We start from the raw sequence: 19485 nt of genomic DNA on the forward strand, positions 1-19485 counted from the left end.
CATGAATCATTTTTGACACATAATATAAAACATTACAGAAAACAATGGTCTGAATGATCAATGGCATTTACTCCGGGTGTTTTAGGTTTCTATGTTCAAGTGAAACATAATAGTCCAATGAGTAAAGTTTGGTAATCCTGGAAACATGAAATTTTATCTCATCTTTAATTATAACAGATAGCCCTAAATTGTGTCTGTGTGTGTGTGTGTGGTTATTGAAAATGAAGTATCGTGACAAGTGCCTGATTATGCATTTCAACATGGGAAATATTCAAAAAAGGAACAGAGTTTCATAAAACCCTAAATTAAAAATTATTGATAAATTATTTGTGTAACATAATGTTTCCTTAGCCTTATGGAAAAAAATTCATTGGTTTGGGTGATTATGTGAACTAAGAGAGTATTTGTACTTCATCTCCTCCAGAGTGCTATAGACATTTGTTAATCATGAGTGTTTGAGCACATGATACAGTAATCACAGAATTACACTAATAGCTATAGAAATACAATTTAGGAAACTGAATAATAATGTAAGTATCTAAGTGATAGTCCCACACTGATTTCTTTCTCATTCATTTGGCACAGTCTATGAGTAAAGAATAAAACAAAAAAGTCGTGCTGAGAGAAGAAAGAAGCTCAACCTGCTAATGGAAAAAGATACTTTGGTGCTTCATGAAAGAGAAAATGAAAACTCCAAGTTTCTCATGGGTGACAAGGAGTGAAGATTGCTGCAGCACCCACTGCTTGTGTTGTTTGGGGGCTGATTTAAAAGCAGAATAAAGCCAGTGTGGATGGAGATTTTTCTCTGTGTGGCTCACAGAACCCGGTGTGACTGAACAGGACTGTGAGCTGGCAATGGAGCACAGCCACTTGGAGCTTGTTTCTTTAAGTTTTCTGTAAATCTGAGTTTTTGGCTGAGCAAACATTTGTGTGAAGTAATCCATTGATCATGCAAGGAAGCAAGGTCTAATGGGCTTGTTTTTCTTATTCTTAGGCAAAATGTGCTTATTTTTACAAGAAGAGGCATAAAAATATCAGTAGATATCAGTTCAATGTTTTGGTGGGGGAGTACTCTTGTCTTTCCAGATTTTTTTCATGGTGCTTTGACTTGTGACATCAGATCTCTGATCAGTTTGACCAAGAATGACTTTACTTTTCTCTCAGCTTTACTAAGCTTTCCACAGGCTTCTTCTTGCCACTAGGCTCCCACTCTCCCTCTCTTTAGAGAATTTAGTTTAGAAAACTTGCATATTCTCTCTCTGCCCCTTTGAGGGCATAAATCTTTCTAAAAGTCTCTGGCCACTGGTAATCACCCTTCTACTTTCCATTTGTATGACTTTGACATTTTTATATTTATATATAAAAGACAATGCCAAGGGTTCGAGAGTGGGGGAAATGGGAAGATGTTAGTCAAAGGGTACAAATTGGTCATAAGGTTGATAAGTTCTGAGTGTCTAATGCACAGCATGGTACAATAATTAATAATAATGCATTGTATACTTGAAACTTGCTAAGAGAGCAGGTAAGTATTCTCACCATAAACACAAAAATAGTTAACCACGTGAGGTGATTGACATGTTAAATGGCTTAATTGTGATAATCATTTCACAATTTATCTGTATATGGAAGCATCACATTGTATACCTTAAATATATACAAGTTTTATTTGTCTGTTATACCTCAGTGAAGCTGAAAACAATCAAATAAATAAACCAAAACCACAAGCAATGCTCTAGAGCTATTCTAATCAATACGACAGCTACTAGCCACATGTGGCAATTTAAATTTAAGTAATTCGTTAAAATTAAATAAATCATATATTCAGTTCTTCAGCCTCACTAGCCACATTTCAAGTACTCAATAGCCACATGTGGCTCTACCATATAAGACAATGCAAATTACAGAATATTCTCATCATCACAGAAACTTCTCATGGGCAGCACTGCTTTAAGCAATGGCAGAGCAGTTAGATAGCAAGAAGCTGGGTACCTAAAGGACAAAACGGGCAAAGCCATCTGCTCATCTGCCATCCCTGCTTACCTCAGAATGCTGTCTGAAAGACAAATAAACTTCCAATTTAAATCCAAAAAATAAAACAAACTTTAAAAGCCTCTGGCCAGTTTTGCAACCCATGAATGTCTTTCTCAAGCACCTGGGAGCTATCCTTTGAAATGTACTCATGAAGAAAGATAAAGCCCTTATCTCTCAATATCGTAGGAGTTAGGAGCCTAACAGGTGGACACTTTGCGTCTCCAATGTGTAAAACTACCTCTTGTCATGAAGATAGGAGAAAATTTACCTTTCCTTATGGTAAAGCCAGTTAACATACACATATGGCCTGTGATTCACCTCATCCCAGCTCTTAAAAATTCTTTAGTTATTTGTTTTAGCAGAGTTTAGCTGAGTTTCTTTCCTCTGTTCTAATAACCTTAAAGTTTTTCCTGCCTGTTTCAGTGTGTCTGGTGTAATTTTTGCTTTGACAAGTTAAAGGACAGTGGTTGATTTTCAGCTTGTCCCATTTTTCTTGTTGTAAGGATGTAAAGTTATTCTTTCTCAGCTTCATTTGTGTCAGAGCTAAAGCTAGAATTAGTATATACTTTTAACAAAACTGTCATCCAACTAGACCTAATTGACACTTACATAGCCTGAAACAGAATACAGTATTTCTTTTAAGTGCACATGGAACATTCACCAAAACAGATTTTGTCTCAGCCCACAAATTACACCTTCATAATTTTAAAACAATAGAAATAATATACTTTGGCTGGGCACAGTGACTCACATCTGTGATCCCAGCACTTTGGGAGACTGTGGAGGTTAGATCACAAGGTCAAGAGATTGAGATCATCCTGACCAACATGGTGAAACCTGTCTCAACTGAAAATACAGAAGAATAGCTGAGCATGGTGGTGCAGGCCTACAGTCCAGCTACTCGGGAGGCTGAGGCAGGAGAATCACTTGGACCTGGAAGGTGGAGGTTGGAGTGAGCCGAGATCATGCCACTGCGCTCCAGCCTGGTGACAAAGGGAGACTCCATCGCAAAAAAAAAAAAAAAATTAATAATAATATATTTCATATTTTTAGATCACAAAATAAGGTAATATTTTACAACTACGTGGAAAATTCTCATATGTATAGAAATTAACAGACAACTCTCTTATAGGTCAAACAAGGGTTGAAGGGAACATTTTGGGAAAATTGAAAATATTTTAAAATGAATTAGAATGAAAATTCAAAATTTGTGAGAAATAACCAAAACAGGACAAAAACTAATGCTTACATTCGGAAAGAAGAAGTCTCAAATAATAATCTAAACTTTCAATTTAAGATATTAGAAAAGGCAGAATAAACTAAACTTGAAACAAGCCGCAAAAGAAAACTCTAATATTGCTATCCAAAGAACATTCTGAAAAACCATGAAATAGCAACACTTCTTTTTCCTAATTTTAATCACTTATTCACAGAAGAGGAACGTAATGCAAGCAAAGGCCCATTTACATAATTAATTAGCCAGTGGTGTGAACATAATTATATTTACTCTCCAATCCACTTAGAAATATCTGTTTATGGGGAATAGAAATGCTAAAATATTGCAGGCCAGTCAAAATGTGAATCTAGGTTTCATTTCCTGCAGAATAAATCAACCTTTAACCAATTTTATATTAGCCCCTGGGATGTATAATAATAATAAGCTGTTTAACTTCCAGAATCAGTGTTTTTAATTGTCTCTGTTAATAGAGATGTATTCAGTAAATAAATGCTACATTTTATGCCCCGCCAATAGTAGTTTTAAGGTACATAACAAGTTAATAATCCAAGTGTCTCCTGTTAATGTGTTCTGGACTCACACCGTAAAGTATGAAGAATAGCTGACTACGAAAATATAGCCACACTAGCATATTCAAAAACCAAGATATGAAAGGCAATAACACACTGTTTCAAGATTTCCATTCCTTAGAAGAAAGTTGCAAGACTGTTTGTTGACATTCAAATCATTTATGGTAGAGGAAAACTTTGTACTTTTTAAATCCTGTCAATGTGTAGACCAAATTATACATAATTAAATGAGACTAGAAAATAAATGTGCCTTTTTTTTTTTTTTTTTTTTTTTTTGGTAAAATGCAGACGGAGATTCCAGGCAACACTGAACACAATTGAAGCAACTGCACAAATTTGATCAGTATAATGTCTTGTAAAACCATATTTTTCTCAGTTTTAAAGAAGAAATTGGAAAATATTTATTTGGTGGAAAAAATAAATAAATAAAAGAAAAGAAAAATCTAGGTTGTAAGTCGTCTTGGTAAGTTAAGTAAATAGATAATTATAAATGTCACTGTCCATTTCTAAGATATCCTCCCTATATCAGGAGAAAAGAAACATTTTTACTGCCAGAGACGGGGAGTCAAAGCTGTGAGAACCCTGTACAAATAGATAATTATCTTCCTTTTGTCTTCCCATATATTTTAATTTTCTGCAATCGCCATTCTTTCTTTAACCTAGTATATAAACACTTAGGCCTGTCTACTTCTTCGGGTCTTCATTTTTCTAGTGAGGGCTCCCAAATACATGTAAAAACTACTAAATAAAATTTGTATGTTTTTCTTCTGCTAATCTGTCTTATATCAATCCCAGCTGGATATCCTAAGAGGTTAGATGAGGAATTTTACCTTCCTTACAAGTAAAATGAAGAAACTGGTTTAGAGCAGAAAAATGATCACAGTCATTCAGGGCCAACTTCAATATTTAACTCAAATAATTTTCTTATTGTACTAACTTATTGTTTCTTGAACAAGTTTGTGCATAAAGGATTGAAAAATTAAATAGCCCTTATCAAAGGCATACAGGTTTTTTTTACTCTACTGTAAAATAAAAAAGATAAGCTAGATGGTTTCTCAAGGATCTTTCTGTTCTCAGACTGTGATGTTTTGAATAACCTAACCATCTGAAGCCTATCTGTAGTCAGACAGTTTAAATGATGAATGCTGTCTTATAACTTAGTAACTGCCTCCTTTATGGCAGACAGTTTTGGTCTACTGGAAGATGTTCTAACCAAGATATAAGCTAATTTCAAGTCAATGTAATATATGGATAAGAAAACATGTTTTTTCAAATATGTGCTAGAAACAGCATTTTATCTTCAAAGGAAACAATTTTCTCTTTAATGTCGATTAAATAAATAGACTTCTTTTCTGTTGATAAGCAGATAATGCCTATTTTCATACTAAAATTCGTTACTGAATATTAGTTTACAATCTATGTATTGACATGATTTTATTTTTTCCTTGTGTTGTCTTATGTGCCTTCCTATCTCCCATGATTTAAATGTCTCCTTGAGGCTTCCTCAAACATTACAGGAAAGAGATTAAAATATTGCTACCTAAATTAGACTAGCTTTTGGCATTTTTATCATTATATTACACCATAAAAGACATATTTTCATTAACTTTGGAGTGTATGTTTGGGATGTTAAGTCTTAAATCATAAAATGATCTTATGTAATCGAAATAACTTTTTGAGACCTGGTGCCTGAAACAAGGGTGGGCAGCTCAAAGTTACAGCTGGTCATTTTCTTAATTTTCCAGAGAATTAGGAAGTGCTTCAGGAGACGTTTGTTAATGCAAATCAGAAGGGACATAACAGATACGTTGAGATTTAAGCCCTTCAGGATTATTTAAATATTCAAAAATATAGAAGTGCTGTGAATAAACAGCAAAAAGTATCAGGTTCAAATATGAACCCCAAGTAAAAAGCCACAAGATATATTTAACAGCTAACATGGATTTATGATCAAGCTAATTCTCAGATGGAAAACTCTACACTTCTGGGTAAGTAGCTGCGATAATTTACTTATTTATCTGTGGCTCCTGTGCTGAGGAAGGCAGATAAGCACACAGAACATATTTATTAAAACACATGCCATGGTAACTGTGATTTCATCCTGGCAAGTGAGAAAAAGAAGGTGAGAAACAGAAAACTATTTATACTTTATATACCCCTGTGTTGTTTGCGTTTTTACCTGGGAGGTTGTGTTACATTTGTGATTTCTTTATTAATTGTACACAACACTTTTTTAAAACCTACTACGTACCATGCACTGTTCTAGGCGTTGGGAAAATGCAGTGAACAACAACAACAAAAAAATCAACATTTCTAGTTTCACAGAGCTGATATTTTGGTAGATTCATCAGAAGACGAAATAAGTTTGTACATGTAAAAGGCAGATATGTAAAAATTCAGTTCCAAAAATACTTCATTAATGGTAATAACAAAATTTTCTAGCTAGAATTGCTTTTTCAATTTTGCTTATCTTTCATAATTTTTATAAAAATGTATGTATTTATCAGATAATCATAGTAATAATTTGTTCGTTAATTCATTCTATAAGAATGGAATGATTATTCAGTACAAAAAGATTAATCTTTTTTATTTGTTTTGTCATATAATGAAACTTATTTTATGGCAAATGCTACCAAAGTTTCTTCCTTTTTACAGCCTGAGATTCAAAAACAACCATGCTAATTATTATATATCAGTACTTTGTTAATAGTTTTTTTACTATTTAAAACTTGGAAATTTACAGAAAAAGAGACACGGAGAAGCATACAATTACAGTAAGTCCTCATGTAACCTTGTGGATAGGTTCTTGGAAACCACAATTTTAAGAAAGACGAAGTCTAAGAAGACATATTTGACCCTAAACTAGTTAATATAAACAAGACTTAAGTTCCTATGGAATATTTCTGGTAATAAAAAAAATCAAACTTCTAAAAAAAGATCCCAAACTCTTTCAGTATTAAACATTGACATAAATGTGAGCTATATACACATTTTTAAAAGATTAATAAAAAGAAGTACGATAATTATTTACCTACTTACTTTTCAGTTCAGAGTCAGAGGTGGCCAAAGCCTGTCCTGGCAGCTCAAGGTTCCAGGCTACCTAACCAGTCCTGGACAGGACACCAACCCATCACAGAGCACACTCACACCTACACCCATACTGGCTCACACTGGGACAATCAGATAGGCCAACTCATGTCATGTGCACAGCTGTGAGATGTGGCAGGAAAACGGAGTACCTGGAGAAAACCCACACAGACATAGGAAGCGCCTCCAGACTCCACGCAGACAGTGGTCCTTGCTGGAGCTCGAGCTTTTTTCTCATCGACATTACAATGAAATGACATTGAATGAAACATTGTTATTCAAGGACCTATTGTATTAAATAATCTAAACACCGAAGTCCACTTTTTCTCAGTGTACAAACATCACCAGGATCTATAATCTCTTCAGATTTCCTGAACTCCTTTAGGCATCATTCTCCTCTGATTTGAATCAGAAGATGTAGATGAGATATAGCAAACAGCCATGCTGTTCAAATATAGAATGTAACCGCATTATATATTGTATTATTTTTACCAAGACTGCCATAACAAAGTGCCACAGACTGGCTTAAGCAACAGAAATTTATTTTCTTACAGTTCTAGAGGCTGGAAGTCCAAGATCAAAGTACTGGCACAGCTGGTTTCCTTTGAGGCCTCTCTCTTCCCCGCTTGCAGGTGTCTGCCCTCTGCCTGCATCTTCACTGGGCTATCCCTCTGTGCACCTGAACTTCTGGTGTCTCTCTTTGTGTCCTAATCTCCAATTGCAAGGACAACAGTCAGACTGAAGTAGAGTGGCCTAATGACTTTATTTAACTTAATCATTTGTTTAAAGGTCCTGTCTCCAAATACAGTCACATTCTGAGGTACCAAGGCTCAGGGTTTCAGCATATGAGTTTTGGGTAGCGTGATTAAGTCCATAACAGATTTTTTTTCTCTCCTCTTCTTCCTCCTCCTCCTTTGCCTTTTTTTTCTTTTCCTCCTTCTTTCTTAGGTAAATTTTCTGGTCTAGGAGGGCTGGTAAATTCATCATCTCTGTATTGACACATATAATCCCAACTTTAGTTTCTTAACAGACTCCATCCCCATCCCTTATCAACCTACCTGTATTACCCCAACCTCCAAGGCTCTGGTAGAGTCATGTTTCTTCCCAAAAGCCCTACCATGTCACTTCAGATCCTTCAATGTTTCACTCCCCTGAACTACATCTCCCACTGCCCCTGGTACTTCCCACCAATAAAATAAGGCCTGGCTTCCTCAGAGGTATAATTTCTCAATATCTCGCATGAATTTCTGGCTAAGTAGATCTTTAGGTATAGAGATATATTGTTTTAAAAGGCATTTCAGAAGATTCTGATGGAGCCCTCTAGACCCCTTATCAGACACTCAAGTAATGTTATGTCTTGTGATATCTACAGGTGACATTTTCACAATTAAAATTTTTTTTGTTACATATATTTTCTTTTTGATTATTATTATTATACTTTAAGTTCTAGGGTACATGTGCACAACTTGCAGGTTTGTTACAGATGTATACATGTGCCATGGTGGTTTGCTGCACCCATCAACTCTGCACTTACATTTGATATTTCTCCTAACGCTATCCCTCCCTTAGATGCTCACCCACAAACAGGCCCCTGTGTGCAATGTTCCCCTCCCTGTGTCCACGTGTTCTCATTTTTCAACTCCCACTTATGAGTGAGAACATGTGGTGTTTGCTTTTCTGTCCTTGTAATATTTTGCTGAGAATGATGGTTTCCAGCTTCATCCATGTCCCTGCAAAGGACATGAACTCATCCTTTTTCATGGGTGCATAGTATTCCATGGTGTGTATGTGCCACATTTTCTTTATCCAGTCTATTGTTGATGAACATTTGGCCTGGTTCTAACTCTTTGCTATTGTGAATAGTGCCACAATAAACATACATGTGCACATGTCTTTACAGTAGCATGATTTATAATCCTTTAGATATATACTCAGTAATGGGATTTCTGGGTCAAATGGTATTTCCAGTACTAGATCCTTGAGAAATTGTCACACTGTCTTCAACTGTGGTTGAACCAATTTACATTCACACCAACAGTGTAAAAGTGTTCCTATTTTTACATATCCTCTCCAGCATCAGTTGTTTCCTGACTTTTTAATGATCACCATTCTAACTGGTGTGAAATGGTATCTCATTGTGGTTTTGATTTGCATTTATCTGTGACCAGTGATGATAAGCATTTTTTCATATGTCTGTTAGCTGCATAAATGTCTTCCCTTGATTAGTGTCTGTTTATATCCTTTGAGCACTTTTTGATGGGGTTGTTTGTTTTTTCTTGTAAATTTGTTTAAGTTCTTTGTATATTCTGGATATTAGCCTTGTGTCCAATGGATAGATTGCAAAATTTTCTCCCATTCGGTAGATTACCTGTTCACTCTGATGATAGTTTCTTTGATTGTGCAGAAGCTCTTTAGTTTAATAAATCCCATTTGTCAATTTTGTCTTTTGTTGTCATTGCTTTTGGTGTTTTAGTCATGAAGTCTTTGCCCATGCCTATGTCCCGAATGGTTTTGCCTAGGTTTTCTTCTAGGGTTTTAATGGTTTTAGGTCTTACATTTATGTCTGTAATCCATCTTGAGTTAATTTTTGTATAAGGTGTAAGGAAGGAATCCAGTTTCAGTTTTCTACATAGGGCTAGCCAGTTTTCTCGGCACCATTTATTAAATAGGGAATTTTTTCCCCATCCCTTGTTTCTGTCAGATTTGTCAAAGATCAGTTGGTTGTAGAGGTGTGGTGTTATTTCTGAGGCCTCTGTTCTGTCCCATTGGTCGATGTATCTGTTTTGGTAGCAGTACCATGCTGTTTTGGTTACTGTAGTCTTGTAATATAGTTTGAAGTCAGGTAGCATGATGCCTCCAGCTTTGTTCTTTTTGCTTAGGATTGTCTTGGCAATGCGGGCTCTTTTTTGGTTCCAGATGAAATTTAAAGTAGTTTTTTCCAATTCTGTGAAGAAAGTCAGTGGTAGCTTGATGGGGATAACATTGAATCTATAAATTATCTTGGGCAGTATGGCCATTTTCACAATATTCATTCTTCCTACCCATGAAAATGGAACATTCTTCCATTTGTTTGTGTCCTCTTTCACTTCGTTGAGCAGTGGTTTGTAGTTCTCCTTGAAGAGGTCCTTTGCATCCCATATAAGTTGGATTCCTAGGTATTTTGTTTTCTTTATAGCAATTGTGAATGGGAGTTCACTAATGATTTGGCTCTCTGTCTGTTCTTGATATATAGGAATGCTTGTGATTTTTGCACATTGATTTTGTACACTGAGACTTTGCTGAAGTTACTTATCAGCTTAAGGAGATTTTGGGCTGAGACGATGCGGTTTTCTAAATATATACAATCATGTCATTTGCAAGCAGAGACAATTTGACTTACCCTTTTCCTAATTTAATATCCTGTATTTCTTTATTTTGCCTGATTGCCCTTGCTAGAACTTCCAATACTATGTTGAATAGGAGTGGTGAGAGAGGGCATCCTTGTGTTTCACTGGTTTTCAAAGGGAATGCTTACAGTTTTTGCCCATTGAGTATGATATTGATTGTAAGTTTGTCATAAAAAGCTCTTATTATTTTGATTTACATTCCATCAACACCTAGTTTATTGAGAGTTTTTAGCATGAAAGGCTGTTGAATTTTGTCGAAGACCTTTTCTGCATCTATTGAGATAATCATGTGGTTTTTGTCTTTCGTTCTGTTAATGTGATGGATTACATTTATTGATTTGCATATGCTGAACCAGCCTTGCATCCCAGGGATGAAGTTGACTTGATCATGGTGGATAAGCTTTTGGATATGCTGCTGGATTTGTTTGCCAGTATTTTACTGAGGATTTTCACATTGATATTCGCTAGGGATATTGGCCTAAAATTCTCTTTTATTGTTGTGTCTCTGCCAGGCTTTGGTATCAGGATGATGCTGGCCTCATACAATGAGTTAGGGAAGATTCCCTCTTTTTCTGTTGATGGGAATAGTTTCAGAAGGAATGGTACCAGCTTCTCTTTGTATCTCTGGTAGAATTTGGCTGTGAATCTGTCTAGTCCTGGACTTTATTTGGTTGGTAGGCTATTAATTATTGCCTCAATTTCAGAACCTGTTATTGGTCTATTCAGAGATTCAACTTCTTCCTGATTCAACTTCCTCCCTCTTGGGAGGGTATATGTATCCAGAAATTTATTCATTTCTTCTAGATTTTCTAGTTTATTTGCCTAGAGGAGTTTATAAGTATTCTCTGATGGTAGTTTGTATTTCTGTGGAATCGGTGGTGATATCCCCTTTATCATTTTTTATTGCATCTATTTGATTCTTCTCTCTTTTCTTCTTTATTAGTCTTGCTGGCAGTCTATTTTGTTGATCTTCTCAAAAAATCAGCTTCTGGATTCATTGATTTTTTTAACTTTTTTTGTATCTGTATCTCCTTCAGTTCTGCTCTGATCTTAGTTATTTCTTGCCTTTTGCTAGCTTTTGAATTTGTTTGCTCTTGCTTATCTAGTTCTTTCAATTGTGATGTTGGAGTGTCAATTTTAGATATTTCCTGCTTTCTCTTGTGGACATTTAGTGCTGTAAATTTCCCTCTACACACTGTTTTAAATGTGTCCTAGAGATTCTGGTATGTTGTGTCTTTGTTCTCATTGGTTTCAAATAACATCTTTATTTCTGCCTTCATTTTGTTATTTACCCAGTAGTCATTCAGGATTAAGTTGTTCAGTTTCCATGTAGTTTTGTGGTTGTGAGTGAGTTTCTTCATCCTGAGTTCTAACTTGATTACACTGTGGTCCGAGAGACGGCTCGTTGTGCTTTCTGTTCTTTTACATTTGCTGAGGAGTATTTTACTTACAGTTATGTGGTCAATTTTAGAGTAAGTGCCACGTGGTGCTGAGAAAAATGTATATTCTGTCGATTTGGGGTGGAGAGTTCTGTAGATTTCTATTAGGTCCACTTGGTCCAGAGCTGAGTTCAAGTCCTGGATATCCTTGTTAATTTTCTGTCTTGATTATCTATCTAATATTGACAGTGGGGTGTTAAAGTCTCCCATTATTATTGTGTAGGAATCTAAGTCTCTTTGTAGGTCTCTCAGAACTTGCTTTATGAATATGGGTGCTCCTGTATTGGGTGCATATATATTTAGGAAGTTAGCTCTTCTTGTTGAATTGATCCCTATACCATTAGGTAATGGGCTTCTTTGTCTCTTTTGATCTTTGTTGGTTTAAAGTCCGTTTTATCAGAGACCAGGATTGCAATTCTTGCCTTTTTTCTTTTTTTCTTTCCATTTCCATTTGCTTGGTAGATCTTCCTCCATCCCTTTATTTTGAGCCTACGTGTGTCTTTGCATGTGAGATGGGTCTCCTGAATACGGCACACTGATGGGTCTTGACTCTATACAATTTGCCAGTCTGCGTCTTTTAATGGGGGCATTTAGCCCATTTACATATATTTTCCTATTTGTATCTTTCTCTTTAATTAGAATTCAAGATTGTGAGATAAGTGTCTAACTACATTTTTTTTTTTTTTTTTTTTTTGTGACGGAGTCTCCCTCTGCTGCCCAGGCTGGAGTGCAGTGGTGCCATCTCAGCTCTCTGGTGATTCAGCCTCCTGGGTTCAAGTGATTCTTCTGCCTCACTCTCCTGAGTAGCTGAGATTACCAGTGCCTGACACCACATCTGGCTATTTTTTGTATTTTTAGTAGAAACAGGGTTTTACCATGTTGACTGAGCTGGTCTCAAACTCCTGACCTCATGTAGTCCACCAATCCCAGCCTCCCAAAGTGCTGGTATCACAGGTGTGAGCTACTGCACCCGGCCCTAACTACATCTTTTATTTCTTATATTTCCTAGTATATTGCTGAATATTTTTAAATTATGTATTCACATTTTTAATTGATGAATAAATAAATTCCCTTTTAAAGTAACTGGTTGAATCTCTAACTAGAAAAGATTTTTTTCAAGGTAATTTTTCTATCTAAATTTAGGATTAAAAGGTTCATCATTCTCTAAATTATGAAAATCACATGTTCTATTTTTAGTATTCAGAGAAATAAATACAATAAGATGGTGAGGTTAGTTAGCTATCTACTATACACCAAGATCCAAACTGCCCTTTACACTTGTCCCCTAAATATATTTGTGAATTCTGTCACCTTTTGCACTATAACTCTCCATGGAATTAATCATTTTAGCAACATTGCCTTACACCATAAAATAATTGGCTTATTAGTTTGGAAGAGTATTTATCAAATATCAGTAATCTTATTCCTTTATGGGCTACAGTTACACACCATAAAACATGAAACACAAGCAGTATAATGTGTTTTATAAAGAAAAATTCTATTGACAAACTATAAATTACATTATGTAGAAAAGTACTGAGACCAAATTGAAAGGATGCACTTTTTCTTGAAAGAGAACAGAGAACTACAATTTTTTTCAAAGTCTACTAATGCTCTAGCAACTGTACATAATATGCTAAGCCATAGAATATTCCTGAATTAGACTCCAGATTCCTGAGAAATAAATGAATGATTTCTATAACAAGGGAGGATTCCATATATGAAGGTCAACTGCTTCTTAAGGAGTAGGGCAAACTAGAACCCCTCTTTTTTTAAGGATAGTATGTTGGTCTGAATCTATCATAGAAAACAGAAAGTTCTTCTGAAAGTTAAAACAGAAGAAACAGAATGCAACAAATGGATTCCACGGGGATAGATGTTATCAAAACAAAACAGAGAAAAGAGGTAATACAAGATTAGCAATATGCCAAGAGCACTGTTTCCTTTTTCACCTTTGACATATAATTGAGAAATTAAAAATTATAAATATTTAAGGTGTACAATGTGATGATTTAATGCGTGTAAATATTGTGAAATGATTACCACAATCAAGCCAATTAACATATCTGTCACCTCACCTGATTACCTTTTATATTGTTATGGGGAGAACACTTAGGAAATTTCAAGTATACAATACAGTATGATTAATTATATTAACAGTTACCAGGCTCTATTAGACCCTCAGAGCTAATTCATCTTCTACCTGAAAGTTTGTAATCTTTAATCAACTTCCTCTCTCTTCTCTCCAAGCCCTAGGCAATAACCATTCTACTCTCTGCCTCTATGAATTAAACGTTTTTAGATTCCACATATGCGTAGGATTGTAGAGTATTCGTCTTTCTATGTCTGGCTTATTCTACTTAGCATAATATTCAACCATGTTGTTGCAAATGGCAGAATTTCCTTCCTTTCTAAGGATGAATAATATTTCATTGTATACATATACCACATTTTCTTTACCCATTAATCAAAGGTCACATGGGTTGTTTCTAAACCATGACTATTGTAAATAATGCCACAAAGAACATGCAGGTGAAAATATTTCTTTAACATAGTGACTTCATTTTATTTGAGCATATACCCAGAAATGGGATTTCTGGGCCACTCTTGGTCTGAAGGAAAGAAAGGGAGAAGGATTTAGTGTGACCAGAGTCTGGAGGTTGGATCCTGTGATGGGAACTGAAAATAAGGTGGACCTATCCAGAGGAAGTAGGACGCACATGTCGATACAGGAGCTTCCAAAGAAGTTCCCCAAGGCAGAGAGGGAAGAGAAAAACATCCTGGCTCATCATTTGTTTTCTTACCCCTACAAGCTAACATTCCAGTGATTCTTATTAGCCAAACCTGCCAGAAGCAGGTGACAGTAGAGCCTGGGAAATGTGTCCTTCAGGTTTCTGCATCAGAGCAGAGCAGGAGAAAATAAGAAAAATAGATTTGACAGTTAGCAGGTTCAGATATGGTGGTTTGGCTGTCAGTTTCTGCCAAGTTTTGAAAATGAATACAAAGCGGTACAAAGACATTGGTGGAAGGTGCTGGATGACGGTTTACTTCTGACAGTCCTCACAACTTGTTCACTTAGCTTTTACTACAAAAGTCCTTGACAAATGTATATAGTTGTAATAATGTCAAAGAGAAGGAATTTACTGTACTAGGTTCTGTATTTTTTTTTTTAATTTATCTTTGTGAATTTAAATTTTGAATAAACACAAGAAGAAGGTAGTATTAACATAATTTAAACGTTAAGGTGAAGTTTGACCAGCTAAAACAATTGCATGTCCAGCATTCATTTTTTTTGTTGTTGTTTTCTTTGTGTGTGTGTGTGTTTTTTTTTTTTTTAAGTTTCCTCAACCAGGTTACATATTCTTCAAGAGAAAGATAAAGTAGGAATTCTGTAACAGAACACAGGTCCAAATACTTGCCACTTGCAGAGTCCAATTAACAAGAGCAGGGGTTGGTAGAAAGAAGGTGACTTTATTAACCAAAAGTAGTAAAAGAGAAGTGGCTGGATTCTCATCCCAAGCAATCACTTCTGTTTTTAGGAGCAAGGCAGGGGATTAAAAAAGAAAAACTTGGCTGGGCACAGTGGCTCACGCCTGTAACCCCCGCACTTTGGGAGGCCGAGGCAAGTGGATCACCTGAGGTTATGAGTTCGAGACCAGCCTTGCTAACATAGTGAAACCTCATCTCTACTAAAAATACAAAAACAATCCAGGCATGGTGATGGGCGTCTGTAATCCCAGCTACTTGGGAGGCTGAGGCAGGGGAATCACTTGAACCCGCGAGGCAGAGATTGCAGCGAGCCAAGATTGCACCACTGCACTCCAGCCTGGGCAACAAGAGTGATACTCCGTCTCAAAAAAGAAAAGGAAAAGAAAAAAGAAAAGAAAAGAAAAACTTGATAAGGAAGGCATACAAGAATTGTGCTGAGTATGATGTCTGTGTGTCTGGTTCTGGTGGCTATTCTGGGTCCCAGTCCACATGGATCCCAGGCTGGCATCATCTCGACAATGGCCGGGTTGTTAATTAGCTGCCTTGAAGTGATCTCTGGAATTTTGCAGCTGGGTGTCCATATTTGGTCTGTCAAGATTAGCCCCCGAAACTTCTAAGATGGCACATAATTAGCTACTAGCATGCAGTTAGATGAATGTGAAGGGAGTGTATTACTGGGAGAAAGGGATGGACACAGAGTCGATTTTAAAGCTAAGGAGAAAGGCTTCTGCAGTTTACCTCAAGGTTATATCTTGAAACCCAAAATAAAGGAAAAATATAAGCTTAAAATGCATTTTGAAGTTAAGCTGCCTGGTTACAATTCATCTCCATTTTTTTCTTAATAACTTTATGAAAAATGAGTATTCTAAAATTGTTTTTCCCTACTAGTTTTAATATTTATTTGTTAGTCATCAAATAAAATCAGTCAGAAACCTGATATATAAAACATAAAGGAGCACACCCTCCATGCTTATTCTCCTTAATGTTTCCTCTAAGTCCTAGGCCTTCACAGAGCACAGTGTGAAAATCACTGATCTAATTAAATATATTACACAATTCAAGGGGAGACTGAGGCCTAAAGATGTTAAGAGTTTGAGGATACACTCAAACTAATATTGGTAGAAATGGCAACATAGTCTAAGTGTTCTGGCTCAATTTAGTGCATGTTTTGCTATTGTTTCTTTCAAAAATAATTTTCCATAGATAATATAATTCAATTAACTAATTAGCATTTAACAGCACTTAATAAATTTCTGATTAAGAATAATTATATAAAGTGTTAAAATTAAAAATTAAGTAAAATTAAAATCATATAAGCATACATATTATGTTCAATTTTTTTCCCTTTATTCTAGCTACTTAGTTAACTCCCAGATTTAAAGGTGAGACCTTATAAACGAACATAAATCCAGCTGTGACAGGTTAAATAATGCCTTCCCTGTGATATCCGTGTTATAATCCTGGAAACCAGCAAATATGTTACCTTACATGGCATTATTGGAGAAGAACTACAGCTGACACTTTTCTAATTACACTCTTAAAGGGCTAGGTCTGATGATATTTCCTCCTGGACTAAAATGATAAATGTTCCTCTAGAAGAGCCGCTAGGTACAGAATTCCCTAAATCTTGTATCGTAAATTTTTCTGTACCCTTGATATTTGAAGGACACCTTGGGTGCACATAAAATCCTTAGTACACACTTTCTTTTATTGAGCTTTATAAAAATGCTGCTCTCTGGCTGCCGTGTTTTGCGTTTGGGTTTTGAAAAGTTTGTTGATAGTCAATTCTTTTATCACTTCAAGTTATTTGATCTTCTTGCCTAAAGGCGTTGAGGATTTTATCTTACATAAAATTCAATGATTTTAGTAGAAGATGTTTCATAGATGATTATTATGAATTGATTTTCTAAGTTAATTGGCAGACCCTTTCGATATATAGATCCAAGCATTGTTCAATTTTCAAAGCTTTTCTTGAATTACAGTTTTGAATATTGACTCTTTTCCATTGTTTTGATTCTTCGGGTTCTCTGATAATATTAATATCACTCTTCTTTTTCCCAACTAGTATTTCTACATTTTCTATAATCCACTTTGCATCTTTCCCTTTGGCTGTTTTCCTGTCTTTCCCTAATATTTCTATTACATTTTATTTCACTCTATTCTCCCTTGAGCACCTTGGCATTTATTCCTCATTTCTTGCTATTTTTCTTTCTTTTCTTTCCTGAATTTAGTTAACATTCTTTGCATTGTATAGTTTTTGACTTTCTGATTCAAGGAGATTTTGTTATATGCACAAATACTCCTTTGAGTATATATAATTCTGTTCAAATTATAATTTCCTTTTTCTTCAAGATTTCTTTTAGAGGTGGGTTGCCTCATTTGATATGCGTGCACTTTTATTTCTTGAGATTGTACAATAGGTCTGTGTGAACTGGACATTACTTTTGTTAATTTTTACAATATTCGTGTATTTATGATATTTGTAACTTCATAATATCTTCTCTCAGTTTTGCAAAGTTCGTGTATTCCGACAGTATTTCATTTAATTGTTTTGGTTTTGAAGTGAGTCCTCCAAACCTGCAATTGACTTGTATCCTATGAGATTTTTATTTTTCCTCTTCACTAACCAATTGCTGGTAGTTACTCCTTGTGCTTTTTGTTGTTGCTTTTTTGTTATTTGTTCATTTTTGCCCCTGTAGAAGCTGTTTTGAAAGCACTCCTTTAAATTATATCTGGTCATTTCTATGTCAAAGTATTCCCATATGCATACTTTGAACTGACTTCCCTGTAGTTCATGTTCTAATCTGCCTACATATTTTTCAGTATTTCTAGGTGAAGGGTGAATTTAGTATTTCTGGCCAGACTTCTCTTTTTCTCTCTCTTTATTTTCATTTCTTTTATGCTTCTCCTTATTATATATCCTATCATTTGCCTCGTATGGATTTCATTTACTCTCTCTTCCATTTTCCAGATTCTGTTTTACAAAGTCTCAAAACCACTCTGAAAGACACATTCGCCCTAAAGTATAGGGAAAAGTTGAGCAGGCAATTCTTGAATTCTCTGGCATCAGGGATTTCAAAGGAGACTGTAAGTGTTTGTACAGAAATACGTTTTAGCTGGCATTTATGCATACACACATGGTACAAGTTCAGATCATGCCATAATCAGAATCATAAACATTTTCTTATCCATAAATATTTGTGAATAAAAGGTAAATTATTTTTCTTTGAATATATACAGCATGGTGAAGGCAGCTCATAAACAGTAACTTATAATGCTTCCAGAAAGAATTAATTAGATCTTTTTGCACTATTATAGAACATATGTTATATTAAGTGTATAAATCAAATATAGACTTATTACAAATATGCAAATCATATAAATTAAATGATTAGAAACAAATATCTTTATATATTTTCACTTTCCCAGATTTAATCTTTTTTGAGAAACATAGGTGATACAATTAATAGGTTTTATGTACATATTATTCTTACAACTGCTAATTTTAAATAGAAAAATATTTTGATCACATTTCCATGTGACAAAATTTATTTGCTTACAAATTTGCATACTATTCATTATGCGGTGTGCTGGTTTTCTAGCTCTCAATTTTATCAGTGTTCTCTGTTCTCCGTTCTCCTCTGTGCCATACGAAGGATAGAGGCTAACAAGCTATGTTATCTAGGCTCATTTGCAAATTGACTTCAAGTTAGAGTCTTCCAGTGAGAGCCGCTGGCAGGGCACTGCCCATGGAGGAGAAAGAGATGAGCCATTTCTTTTTGGTGTCTATAAACAGCTCTATAAATGCCCGGTAAGCATGGACTCTGAGGTGCCTGTTTAGACAGCATGGTTCCAACAACAGCAGTGACAGGTGTACTCCAGCATTCTCAGCAGCACACTTTTTGGGTTTCTTTTTATAGGAGCAGCATGTGACTGTGGCTTACTGTGAATTGCTGCCATAATGGCAAGAAGTGGCAATGTGTCTGAGAGCAGGGCTCCTGGTACCTAATGAAGAGGCATCGGGTGGTGTTTCCAACAGCAGTATCACCAGCTGCTGAGATCACATTGACCTCTGGGGGAATACCATGTTCCATTTTGCTTCTCTGATCATCTGGAGAAGTCGCAGTTTTCTAATGTCACTGATCCCTCTATACATTCATCTTCTCTTCAGAATTTCAGCTGCTCTATCGCTTCCCTTTTTCTAAAAATATACATTCTCTATAAGTTTTGTTTTTTTAAAAAAGTCA

The sequence above is a fragment of the Piliocolobus tephrosceles genome, chromosome 4 (genome assembly GCF_002776525.5).
Source record: "Piliocolobus tephrosceles isolate RC106 chromosome 4, ASM277652v3, whole genome shotgun sequence".
In the NCBI taxonomy this organism is placed as follows: Eukaryota; Metazoa; Chordata; class Mammalia; order Primates; family Cercopithecidae; genus Piliocolobus; species Piliocolobus tephrosceles.